Here is a 14,113-nt window from a genome sequence, read left to right on the forward strand (position 1 = left end):
ATTTCTAAAAATTTCATCTCTTTTTTGAGAGTAACACACACATTATTACTTGCATAGCTATTTGCGTGTGTCAAGAGGCTAGTGATTTGTAATTTAAGAGTAAATTAAAATTTTCAGCCCTTTAATTTGACTGAAATTTTACTTTTGATTTTTAGTATTTTAATTTAAAATTTGATCCTTATACTTAAAACTCTAGTTTTAATTTTGTTACTCCATCTAAATTCCTGTTAATTTTGTGCATGTATACTCTCAAGAGGTTGACAAATATCAAAAAATCGTTAATTTTAATATCTAATTTGAACAAAAGAACCAAATTAAAATTAGACTTAAAAGTATAGTGACTAAATTATTTAATTTGAAACAATAGTTGGTCAAATTGAAAGAGTTAAAAGTGTCAAATATAGTTTGTATAACAAAAATGACAAAAAAACAACTTGAAATAGAAGAATGGAAAAGAAGATCATACCATTGACATTACCACTTTAATTCAAGACAGCTCAGTTGCTCCACCAAGTCCTTCACATAACAAACCCCAATCTGGTGGCTTGGCTATCAAATTCTTGGATTGGTGTTGAACCAACTCTGCTTCAACTTGAGCTGATCCATTCTCACAAATCACTCCATCCTCCAATAGTTTCTCCCACAAGATATAATCCTCATAGCTCAAATCCGGACTCATCGGTCCAGGAGATGCATTAATCTTTTGGTCCTCACTCGGACTACTTTCAACGTCCAACGAAGCAGAGAATAGTTTTTCCACTTCCGAATCATTTGTTGCCAACACCTCCTGATTCGAGAATGCCTTGGCCATGAATATCGGTATATGTTGTTGCTTATTCTCGGTGTTTCCTATTCGCTCCTTAACCGCAGCCAAGTAACTCTCTGTGTTCTCTTGTTGTAGTTTCAATTTCATGATTTCCATTTTCATTTTCATCCTCTCATTCCTTAGTTTTTCAAGCTCAGTCTCGATTCCGAAATTGGCTGAATTGAGACAGGGTCTCATGACTCCTTGTTGCTGCACATTTTGGGGGTTATGTTTTCTCCTCTTTATGTTTTTCAACAAATGTTTTTTCCCTCCTTGAAACGCTTCATTGGCAAATTCCCATCTGTCGGAATCAATCCTCTTAAAACCCTTTATACCAAAAAAAAAAAAAAAATACACATAATTAACAATTAGCAGGAAATCCCACAAACAATAAATTGCACATATAAGTGAATTGTTACTTTAGTCCGTAATTTTGTAATTTCAATTTCAATCTGCACTTTTAATTTTAATATTTTATTAAAATATGATCCTCCGGCACTTACCGTCATAATTCCCTCCCTCACTTTTACCATTAAAATAGAAAAAGACCATGCGTTAAAATTAGAACCACCAAAATGAAATTTAAAATAAACTATCTAGTTTTACACAAATTTTTTATTTTTATTTTTTCAAAATGTTACCAACACTGGGACTACGTTGCAAAAGTGTAAGGAAAACAAATTTCTTTGGTGTAATTTACCCTTCAATAAATGCACAAATCCAACAAATAAAATTTGAAAAAAAAAAAGAAGGGTTCAATTAGCCATGAATCAAACAGAGACCTATAGAAATAGCTATCGCAACAAAACCCACAAAGAATAAACCGCAAATTTAGAAGATAAACACTGAAATTTCATAAATAGATCATAATTTTAATAGCAGAGAAGAGAAGAGTTTTTTTTTTTTGAACGAGAAGAGATTGGATTGGAAGAATATAGAGTACTTACATAAGTGTAAAGTTGGCGAATAAAGCTTGAGAAATTGTTGTGCTTGAAGTATTTGGGCAAGAGATTGGTAGAGAACTGGCGATGATCCCAGACTACAAAGCTTTTTTGAGAGGCAGTCCATGAAATGATGATGTCAGTATCAGGGTCTTCCACCATGTGAAAGGTCTTCTTCAGAAATGGAGATGGTCCTGTTTCATGCAATCCCACCATGGGTTTTGGGGCTGATGAGATTGGTGGTGAACATGGCATGGAATCACCACCACCACCTCCTCATCCTCCTACTAGTACTACTCCTTCACCACTTACCCAATCATCATCAACCAATACCACTGCTTCTTCATTGAGTTCCACAACTTTCACTGTCTTCTCCTCCTCCTCCTCCTCCTCAAATAAACCTCCACCACCACCACCAGGTATGTCATCATCAATCACTACAATGTTCTCCTGCTTGATTTTTAGTGTTTCCATGAGAGACACAGAGAGTTTTGGATTAGTTTCCAAATGAGTTGATTGTTTCTAATGCAGTGACTCTCAGAAAGGAGAGAGAGAGAGAGAGTTGTCTGAACTGATAATGGCCAAATGTCGAAATATGTGTTGCCATTTGTAGCTCCAACTTACATACAAATCTAGGCCCCTTTACTTCTGGAAACGTTGCCGATGTATAGTTTTAGAAATTTAATTGTTTTAGGTAATATAATTATTACACTTGATTCGTGGCTAATTGAACCCACGAATCAAAAGGGTTCAATATAATCATGGCTAAAAAACTATTAATGAATCAAAAAAAAAAAAAAAAAAGAGGTTGAATTAAAAACTATTAATTAACTTTTTTTTATTCAATGAATCAAAAACAAAAAAGGGTTCAATTAGCCATGAATCAAAAGGATTCAATTAGCCGATGTTTAAAATATTAACTTTCTAAAACTACCTTTTAACTTTTTTTAGGAAAATCAATTAGCATAATTATACTTTTTATGTATAAATGTAAAAGAATGACAAAATAAGAGATTCCTATTATTTTACTCCTTAATTTTTAAAAGAGACTAATATTTGAGACAATAAAAAATTAAATAAGAAATTAATATTTTGAAACAAAATAAGTAATAAATTGTAACTACCACCCCAATATGCCAAATCCATTGAATAACTTTCCTTTTGTGAGATCAAGTTTCTTTTCTGGGTCCACACCGTTCATTCTACCTCCCACATGCTATTAGAGAAAATTTGGAGTCTTGAAACGCATCCTTCAACCATGTCCTAGTGCCACGAATGCAACACACTTTGTCCTTTTTCGAATACACTAGTAACGTATGTATATTTTTTTTTTTAGGTAATAAGGAAAGTTAGTAACGTATGTATATATATATATAGTAACGTATATATATATAGTAGTAGTTTAAAAAGACCTGGGCAAGGTATAGGTAATTATTATAATATGTTTAAGTTTCATATTTTGATAATTTTTTAAAAATTAGAATATTATTTTATAAAAATGTATATGATAAATCATTAAATATATGATAAAACTATGTAATATATCAGTTTTTGATTTGTTATATATCTAATGATATAGACTCTAATTCTATTACTATATCATTTTAAGTAAATTTATGAGTCTTTAATATTTCTTCCGAATTTATAAAAAAGAAATTATGGTTGTACCTTTTCTCAACAGATAAATATAAAATAAATACTAAGATAATTCACTGAACTAATAAAGAAATAAAAGAAAATACATACAAATGATTAATTTTATTAATACATAAATCATACTCGCGTAATAAATAATCAATTTTATTATTAAGCAAATCATTAAATAATTAACAATATATAATGATATGAAAAATATTATTCAGTTAACCATTTTGTTATATAAATAAATCATTAAGTCAATTAATAGTTTTTAATGATATGAGAAATATTTTTCAATAAATAATTTTGATAATTTATTATTGTATGGGAGAATATAACAAACCATAGTTGTAATTTCTAATATTATAGAACCGATTCATATTTTAAACAAACTTTATGGGTGTATTTGTAATTTGTTAAAAAATTATGTTTCATAATTGACCAAAAATATTTCTGTAATTACAAAAAAACATGTTTCATAATTGACCAAGAATGTTTGCATAATTACGGAAAAACCTGTTACATAATTGACCAAGAATGTTTGCGTAATTATGAAGAAAAAAAATTAATTAATTAATTAAAAAATTCACTCAACATATAGGCCACTATTAGTAAATTATTCAAAATAAAAGGGTGAAATCGAAAAGAAAAGACAAACCTCAAGTACCTAGTTTGGAAAGGCTTGTGCAAGACACGGGCTATTATTACAGCATATTTAAATTTTATATTTTGATAAAAAAAAAATTACATTGGAATATTATTTTATGAAATTGAATAGAATAAATCATTAGATATATGATAGAATCATGTGGTATGATATGTATTATTTTTTGATTTGTTATACACCTAATAATGTATTCCTTCCGAATTTGTAAAATAAAAAATTATGGTGTGTAGTTTTTCTCAACAGACAAATATAAAACAAATACTAAGATAATTTTCACATCTAAAAAAAATTACTATGATAATTCACTGAACTAATAAAAAATCAGAAGAATATATATATATATACAAATGACTAATTTTATTAATACATAAATTACACTCGCATAAAAATGACCATTTTTATTAATAAGTAAATCATTAAGTAAATGAACAATTTTTAATGATATGAAAAGTATTTTCCGGTAAACCATTTTGTTAATAAATAAATAATTAACTCAAAACGGTTTTTTATGATATGAGAAATATTTTTCAATAAATAATTTTGATAATTTATTATTACATAGGAGAATAGTTTTCTTTTTTTTTTCCTTGAGTATTGTGTTAATTAAAATTTATAACAAACGATAGTTATAATTTCTAGTATTACAGGAACGATTCACATTTTAAACAAATCTTATAGGTGTATTTGTAATTTGTTAAAAAAATAAAAATATTAATGTTTCATAATTGACTATGAATGTCTGCGTAATTACGAAAAACCTTGTTTGATAATTGATTAAGAATGTTTACGTAATTACGAAAAAGCTTGCTGCATAATTGACCAAGAATATTTGCATAATTATGAAAAAATCTCCGTTCAACATATAGGCCACCATTAGTAAATTATTTAAAATGAAAGGATAAAATCGAAAAGAAAATACGAACCTCAAGAAGCCTTTATAACAAACGGTAGTTGAAATTTCTAATATTATAGAACCAATTCAAATTTTAAACAAACCGTATGAGTCAATTTGTAATTTGTTAAAAAATAAAAAAATTTATGTTTCATAATTGAAAAAGAATGTTTGCGTAAGAATGTTTATGTTTCATAATAAACGATTTATGTTTCATAATTACGAAAAAACATGTTTCATAATTGACCAAGAATATTTGTGTAATTATGAAAAAAAACTATATCATAATTGACCAATAATATTTGCGTAATTACGAAAAAATCTTCACTCAACATATAACCCACTGTTAATAAATTATTCAAAATGAAAGGGCAAAATCAAAAACAAAAAAAACAAACAAACAAACTTCAAGCAGTTAAAGGGTTATATATATATATACTAGTTGAAAAAGGCCTGTGCAAGGCACGGGCTATTATTACAATATGTTTAAGTTTTGTATTTTGATAATTTTTTAAAAATTAAAATATTATTATATGAAATTGAATAAAATAAATCATTAGATATATGATATAATTATGTCGTACGGTATGTATCATTTTTTGATTTGTTATACACCCAATAATATAGATTTTGGGTGAATTTATGAGTTTTTAACATTTCTTCGGAATATATTTTTAAAAAATTATGATATGTAACTTTTCTCAACAAATAAATATAAAACAAATACGAAGATAATTCTCTCATCTAAAAAAAAATTACTAAGATAATTCACTGAACTAATAAAGAAACAGAATAAAATATATATACATATATATATATATACACAAATGACTAATTTTATTAATATATAAATCGTACTCGTGTAGTAAATGATCAATTTTATTATTAAGTAAATCATTAAGTCGCCATTTGACATTTGCTTTTTTAGTTGACATTTTTGAGTTGGAACTTTTTTAGCTTGAGATTAAAAAGTTCGTTTGGTTTGGCTTTTTTGACTTTTATGAGAGAAAAAATAAAATGTGACATTTTGTCTTATTAGTTTATTTAGTATATTTTGTCTTTTGTGTTTTTTTAACCCAACTAAGTTAGCCAAACGAAGGCTAAGTAAATTAACAATTTTTATTGAGATGAAAAATATTTTTCAGTTAACCATTCTATTAATAAGTAAATCATTAAATCAATTAACAATTTTTAATAATATAATAAATATTTTTCAATAAACAATTTTGATAATTTATTATTGCATAGGAGAATAAATTTTTTTCCCTTGAGTATTGTGTTAAATTAAAATTTATAACAAACGATAGTTGTAATTTCTAGTATTACAGGACCGATTCATATTTTAAACAAATCTTAAGGGTATATGTAACGCCCCGAAATAAATACGATAAATCATCTATTATGATAAGTAAATAACAATGCGATTCAGAGTCTAATGTCTTTTCATTGCATAAGACTCAAACCAATAGGTCCTAATAGTTGGACTTAATTCCCATCAAATCCTATTAAAAATAAGTCTTGGTAAAATTATTGCTAAAAATAATTTTTTGTGATAATTTTTTATATATCGCTAAAAATTGATAATTAGTGACTTTTTTTCTCATTATTTTTATAAATTGTCGCTAAAACTTACAATTAGTGACATTTTTTATGACAATTTTTTCCTATAGGACCTATTAAACAATAAGTCCACTTATTAGGACCTACACGTAAGTACCCCTTGTATAAAAGGGTGACACATGCAAATATACATTCATAAGTCCTAACCATGAATCTACAGCATGAGTCAATAATAAATATATTAAATAGAAGTTAAACAAATAATTAAAATGCCCTGAATGCTACAACTTTCCAAAACTATACTTGATTACATCAAAATAGATTTAAATTCAATACATATAAAGCCCTAGGCTTGTACAAAATAATAACATGTAAACAAAATCAAGCCTTTGCTCTAATCCTCCAAATCTACTGCCTTGGCAGAGGTGTAACGCCCCTAAATAAATGTCATAAATCTATCCAAGACCATATGTAAATAAAAATATGAATGAGAGTATAATATTCTTTCATTTCATGAGAGTTAATAGTACAAAAGAGTTTAACTAAATAAATGTCCTATAGGCTTACATATTTTCAAGACCATGCTTGGTTACAACAAAATCGGATATAAATCCAATACATGTAAAGCCCTTGACTTGAATCAAAATAATAACATAATACACAAAAGAGAAGCCTTCAGCCCCGATTCCTCCCAAGCTATTGCCTTGGCGGAGGCATATCACCAACACCTGAAAAACGTTTTTTCCAAATAGGATGAGCCAAAGCCTAGTAAAAACAATCTAACACAATGTGTGAATCTTAACAAAGATATAAGTATGATAAACATATCCAATGCCCACGATAAAATCATTTATAACTTTTTTACAAAACCATGTTATGCCGAGCTTTATATCTCAATTCATGTTATTCTCATTTCATAAGTCATTTACCATTTTATGCAGACAACCAAACTGAGTGTACAACTCAGTGGGTCTCTAACCAACACAACTATTATACAAATACTTTCATTTTGCCATTCTACGGATATTTCGTCTACGGGAATCGGCACCCATGTATACATGCAATTTTTGGGACTTTTACCCTGGATACACATGTCAACTTAATTCAATGGAATCCATTTCATTTCTTCTCCTAAATATGGAGTACATCCACTTTCTTCTCCCAAACATCATACATTTACAATGCATAAAAAACATAGTCATATTCAATGACAACGGATAAGAGATTAGTTTCAATTCACCTAATCCTCATCCAATTTCTACAACAATCATAGCTATCCTTCACTGATAGCCCAAAACAAATATTTCTAAACAGATATACAATCTCCAAGATAGATAAATTATCCAATTTCCCATAGGTGAGAGGTAATACATATCCAACCCCACCATTTATATAAACATCCATTTAATTTCATATAAACATCCATTTAATTTCATATTTTCAATACCAATTTCATTTATTTATACAAAATAACTATTGCAGACATTTTAGGGCAAAACTTCATTTTCTTCCAAAATCCATCCCGAGTGTCAAAATCAACAAATTTATTACAACACAACCTCACGTCTACTTCCCATAACCATTTTCAATACATACATTTGAAAACCCATCTTTTGATTTTATACCAAAATCCTAAGTTTGTTCAAAATCATCCCAAATTCCAATATTCTTTACACATCAACAAATAACTAAGTCAAAACTCATATAAGAGTGTACAAAGTCCCTACCTCAAAGCTAGAAATCAAGGAAGCAATTGAGGAGCTTTAAAGACGCCGAAACCAAGCTAGTAGAAATAATCTAGAGATCAAGGAAGCATAAGACTCAATTGTACAAAAGGGTGACCAATGCAAATATACATTCATAAGTCATAACCTTGAATTTATAGCATGAGTCAATAATAAATATATGAAATAGAAGTTAAACAAATAATTGAAATGCCCTGAAGGCTACAACTTTCCAAAACTATACTTGGTTACATCAAAATAGATTTAAATCCAATACATATAAAACCCTAGGTTTGTACAAAATAATAGCATGTAAACAAAATCAAGCCTTTGCTCTAATCCTTCAAACCTACTGCCTTGCGGATGTGTAACGCCCCTAAATAAATGTCATAAATCCATCCAAGACCATATGTAAATAACAATATGAATCAGAGTATAGTGTTCTTTCATTTCATGAGAGTTAATAGTACAAAAAAGTTTAACTAAATAAATGCCCTATAGCCTTAAATCTTTCTACGACATGCTTGGTTACAACAAAATCGGATATAAATCCAATACATGTAAAGCTCTTGGCTTGAATCAAAATAATAACATAATACACAAAAACGAAACCTTTAGCCCCGATTCCTCCCAAGCTATTGCTTTAGCGGAGACATATCACCAACATTTGAAAAGATTTTTTTCCAAATAGGGTGAGCCAAAACCTAGTAGAAACAATCTAACACAATGTATAAATCTTAACAAACATATAAGTATGATAAACATATCCAACGCCCATGATAAAATCATTTATAACTCTTTAACAAAACCATGCTATGCCAAGATTTATATCTCAATTCATGTTATTCTCATTTCATAAGTCATTCACCATTCCATGCAGACAACCAAACTAGGGGTACAACTCAGTGGGCCTCTAACCAACACAACCATTATACAAATACTTCTATTTTGCCATTTTACGGATATTTCGTCTGCGAGAATCAACACTCATGTATACGCGCGATTTTCGAGACTTTCACCCTGGACACACATGCCAACTTGATTCAATGGAGTCCATCCACTTTCTTTTCCCAAACATTGAATATATCCACTTTCTTCTCCCAAACATTATACATTTACAATGTATAAAAAACATAGTCATATTCAATGACAACGGATAAGAGATTAGTTTCAATTTACCTAATTCTTATGCAATTTCTACAACAATCATAGCTATCCTCCACCGATAGCCCAAAACAGATATTTCTAAACCGATATACAATCTCCAAGATAGATAAATTATTCAAATTCCCATAGGTGAGAGGTAATACATATCCAACTCCACCACTTATATAAACATCTATTCAATTTCACATTCCCAATACTAATTTTATTTATTTATACAAATAATTATTGGAGACATTTTAAGGCAAAATTCCATTTTTTTTTTCCAAAATCCATCTCAGGTATCAAAATCAACAAATTTATTACAACACAACCTCACGTCTACTCCCATAACCATTTTCAATACATACATTCGAAAACCACTCTTTTGATTTTAAACAAAAACCCTAAATTTGTGCAAAAGCATACCAAATTCCAGTATTCTTTACACATCAACAAATAACTAAGTTAAAACTCATAGAAGAGTGTAGAAAGTCCCTATCTCGAAACTAGAGATCAAGGAAGCAATGGAGAAGCTTAAAAGATGCCGAAAACCAAGCTCTATTCAGATCAAAACATTGCCCTTGAGGTGCTCTATCTTTTTAACAAAGGCATATGGGTAGAGAAACCACCAAATCAAGGTGAAAATGTAGAAAAAGAGTGCATTTTAGAGAGAGAGGCTCTAGATCTAGGGTTTTGAGAGAAAAAGATGTGAAAAAGTGATGTAGAAAGGTGCTGCTGCGAACTGATATACACATAGTATGCTCGAGCGCAAGAAGTGATGCTCAAGCGTCAGACACAATAAGCTTGTTTCGCTTGAGTGCAAGAAGTCTCGTTCGACCGCAGAATACACATTTTCCAGTAGTTTTGCAGACAATAGACCAACGCTCGAGCTCAAGAAAGGCCGCTCGAGTGCCTCGAGCGCCGAAAGCACTGCTCAAGTGTAGAATGCACTCTCTCAGTAGTATTGTAGACCTACAAAAATACTAAGAGTTCACAAAGCTTGCTCGAGTGTAAGAAGTGCCACTTGAGCGAAGGAGTGCAATTCTGGGTAACAAAAGTTTGAAAACCAAGCAACCAATCTGTTCCAAACGCGACCATTACAATCAAATAGCAAAACTCAAGGAAAGATGCGGGGAAAAAGACATGAACAACACTACGAAACCACGAAACCCAAGTCCAAGATACAAAAGGGTTGAGTTAAAACCGAAATCATTATAGAAGGCATCTCACCAACACCTGAAAATGGTTTTCCCATATAAGGTGAGCCAAAACCCAGTAGAAATAATCTAACATAATATATGAATCTTAATAGAGATATTAAGTTTTTATGCATATGCAATGCCCATTTCAAAACGTTCTGTACTTCCTTTTATTCCAATTTATTTATGCATGTCATATACTATAAATTCAAAATTTAAAATTTATAAAAATATATATATATATATATATATATATATGTCGTATTTTATACAATAACAGAATATTGATGAAAGGTTAATTATATATAATTTGTTGCTTTTCCATTAAAAACCATGAGGTGATTTGTTATTATTATTTTGCCCCGTAACATCTCACATGCTCAACAATATTCATTGTCAGGTAGGCTGCCAAAGCCTTAAAACAATGATCTGGTGGAATTTGAGAAAACCCATGACAGGTGTCTAGAGTTTTATTTAATATTTTTGTTAAAAAAAAAAAGGGGGAAAAAAATCCTCTCTTTTTTAGTAGTTTACATGAGTAAACCATCCATCTATGTCTATTTTGTTCCTCTAGTTAGGAGCAAAATTAGCAAGTAAATACTATGTTATAACAGAAATGTAAAGAATTCAACCACATTGTAACTTCCAAAAATCATGAATTGAACCTAATATATATGCATATTTACATCTATGTATTTGTTGTAAAAAGTAGCAAGTTAAGAACAACATGTGTCATAGCTGGCATAGTAACACTAATTTGTACATGGCCAGAAGAGCAAATCCTATATTTATTTTTTATTTATTATTATTATTTTTTTATCAGCAAAGAAAAATTTCATTAACAATATGAAATTAAAGGTACAGGAAGATGAAATACACTGAGAGAGATTCGGAAAGTATAAAATACCCTTACTACTGCTACTCGTAATCATACAACCAAAAAAAACATAGTAAGAGTAGAACATTGGTGGCAACAAAAGAGGTAGAAACACCTCCTTTGATAATTCACTAGTGTAACTTCTTTGCCAAAGAAAAACGAAGGTCAATCAAGAGGATCCATTCTACACCTCCCACTCTCCTCTCTGCTTGTTGTAGAAAAAGAAGCCCTGTAAATGCAACACTGTCATACCAAACACAATGAGATATGTAAACATCTATACTATATTGTAAAAGAAACAGTCCAAAAGTAAAGTTGAGCAATGTTTTTTTTTTTCCTTTTCCAAGATTGTCCATAAAGTGATTTTTATATAGCATTTGAATGAATTCTTCCATATTTTTTAAAGGGTAATGGTGTGAAATTGCTCACAATTTTCAAATTCAAAGGTGATTTCTAAAAATTTCTTCTCTTTTTTGAGAGTAGCACACATCATTACTTGCACACCTATTTGCGTATGTCAAGAGGTTAGTAATTTGTAATTTAAGAGTAAATTAAAATTTCCAACCCTTTAATTTGACTGAAATTTTAATTTTGATTTTTAGTATTTGAATTTAAAATTTGATGTACTTACATATAGGTCCTAATAAATGGACTTATTATCTAATAGGTCCTATGAAAAAAAAAATTCATAAAAAAATGTCACTAATTGTAAGTTTTAGAGACAATTTATAAAAATCATGACCAAAAAAAGTCACTAATTGTCGATTTTTAACGACATATATAAAAAATTATCACAAAAAAATTATTTTTAGCAACAATTTTACTAAGACTTATTTTCAATAGAATTTGATAAGAATTAAGTCTAACTATTAGGACCTATTGGTAGTTTGTGCTACTTAAAACTCTAGTTTCAATTTGGTTACTCCATCTAAATTCCTGTTAATTTTGTGCATGTATACGTCTGAAGAGGTTGACAAATATCAAAAAATCGTTAATTTTAATGTCTAATTTGAACAAAAGGACCAAATTAAGTATAGTGACTAAATTGTTCAATTTAAAACAATAGTTGGTCAAATTGGAAGAGTTAAAAGTGTAAAATATAGTTTGTATAACAAAAATGCCAAGAAAACAACTTGAAATAGAAGAATGGAAAAGAAGAAGATCATACCATTGACATTACTACTTTGATTCAAGACAGCTCACTTGCTCCCCCAAGTCCTTCACATAACAAGCCCAATCTGGTGGCTTGGCTATCAAATTCTCCAATTGAAGAACAATCTTGGATTGGTGTTGAACCAACTCTGCTTCAACTTGAGCTTATCCATTCTGATAAATCAATTCATCCTCCAATAGTTTCTCCCACAAGATATAATTCTCAGAGCTCAAATCCGGGCTCATCGGTCCAGGGGCTACATTAATCTTTTGGTCCTGACTCGGACTACTTTCAACGTCCAACGAAGCAGAGAATAGTCTTTCCACTTCCTAATGATTTGTTGTAAACTCCTCCAGATTCTTATTTGTTACTTGGTCCTCATTGCTTTGTGGGGTGGCTGCCAATCTCCGTTTCTTCGTGATTTGGCCATTGCACAGTTCTTTTTTCAGCCTCATAAGATGGATGAATTGATGGAGAAAGGCCGGGTTCGAGAATGCTTTGGCCATGAATATCAGTATATGTTGTTGCTTATACTCGGTGTTTCCCATTCGCTCCTTAACCACGGCCAAGTAACTCTCTGTGTTCTCTCGTTGTTGTTTCAGTTTCATGATTTCCATTTTCATTTTCATCCTATCATTCCTTAGTTTTTCAAGCTCAGTCTCGATTCTGAAATTGGCTGAATCGAGACAGGGTCTCATGACTCCTTGTTGCTGCACATTTTGGGGGTTATGTTTTCACCTCTTTATGTTTTTCAACAAATGTTTTTTCCCTCCTTGAAACGCTTCATTGGCAAATTCCCATCTGTCTGAATCAATCTTCTGAAAACCCATCATACCAAAAACAATAAATTGCACATATAAGTGAATTGGTACTTTAGTCCTGTAATTTGGTAACTAGCCTTGCTAATGAGAAAAAATGCAAGTATAACGATGTTTACCATATTTTATACTCAATTTAGACTTCGAATAGGAAAATTTCCATTAAAAAAAAAATTATAAAAATTATTCGAACCTTTATATTTCGAGTTTCTTGAATCATATAAAGGAATTCCTTTGAGAAACAAAACTAAAATCTGCAAAAAGCCTTTTTTTTTTTTTGGATCAACAAAAGAAAAATCTTTATTGATGAAACACAAAGTCATACTACAACGGAAACATCAATAAAGAGAGGTGAGATTCAAAACATAGAGAGGAATCCAGTTGTCATTAGTACATAACTTTAAAATCAAAGTAAAAAATTATAACTAAAGTACTTTCACTATGGGTCTTGCAGTTTCATTAGACAAGAAATCAAATACCATAAACCAAGGAAACATACATAAACTAAGGATATAGAATTTTGTAAATAAAGGAAACTGAATCTGATACTAAATCCATTTGACCCTTGTACACGCATTACCCCATCCACTAAGAATTCTATAGTAACTAACAGACTAATACTATTGTCATAACATGGTGCTGTGCATACATCAATTACTATACTAATTAGTATACTAACACATCTTATAACAT

General features: G+C 29.9%; 2 pseudogenes; both read right to left on the reverse strand.

Moving 5' to 3' along the window:
* Nucleotides 1–474: 474 nt before the first annotated feature.
* LOC114272653 (heat stress transcription factor A-2 pseudogene) lies at nucleotides 475–2,276 on the reverse strand (annotated as a pseudogene).
* A 10,352-nt stretch (nucleotides 2,277–12,628) lies between these two features.
* LOC114272649 (heat shock factor protein HSF30-like) lies at nucleotides 12,629–13,432 on the reverse strand (annotated as a pseudogene).
* Nucleotides 13,433–14,113: the final 681 nt, after the last annotated feature.

Source organism: Camellia sinensis, chromosome 13 (assembly GCF_055761805.1).
Source record: "Camellia sinensis isolate YWXY chromosome 13, ASM5576180v1, whole genome shotgun sequence".
Taxonomy (NCBI): Eukaryota; Viridiplantae; Streptophyta; class Magnoliopsida; order Ericales; family Theaceae; genus Camellia; species Camellia sinensis.